Here is a 259-nt window from a genome sequence, read left to right as displayed (position 1 = left end):
GTTGTGAGATTGCGGGTAGGATTGGAAGTTAATGACGAGGAAAGGCTCTGTCGCACTTGTTTCTTCGTTCCTGGACTCTTACTCGTGTTATCTCTCCTTGCCACCTATCATCTCCTTTCCCCTCTGCCTCCTGCTCCTCCTTCCCCTCCTCCTCCTCCTCCCCCTCCTCCTCCTTTCCTCTTGCTTTATACTCTCTCCCTCCTTTCCACGCCTTACGCCTGTCATCCCCTTCACTCTTCACTTCATCGTCCTCCCTCTC

Source organism: Nannochloropsis gaditana (assembly GCF_000240725.1).
Source record: "Nannochloropsis gaditana CCMP526 unplaced genomic scaffold scaffold318, whole genome shotgun sequence".
NCBI lineage: Eukaryota > Eustigmatophyceae > Eustigmatales > Monodopsidaceae > Microchloropsis > Microchloropsis gaditana.
The sequence above is the reverse complement of the archived record's forward strand: the minus strand, read 5'-3'. Positions refer to the sequence as shown.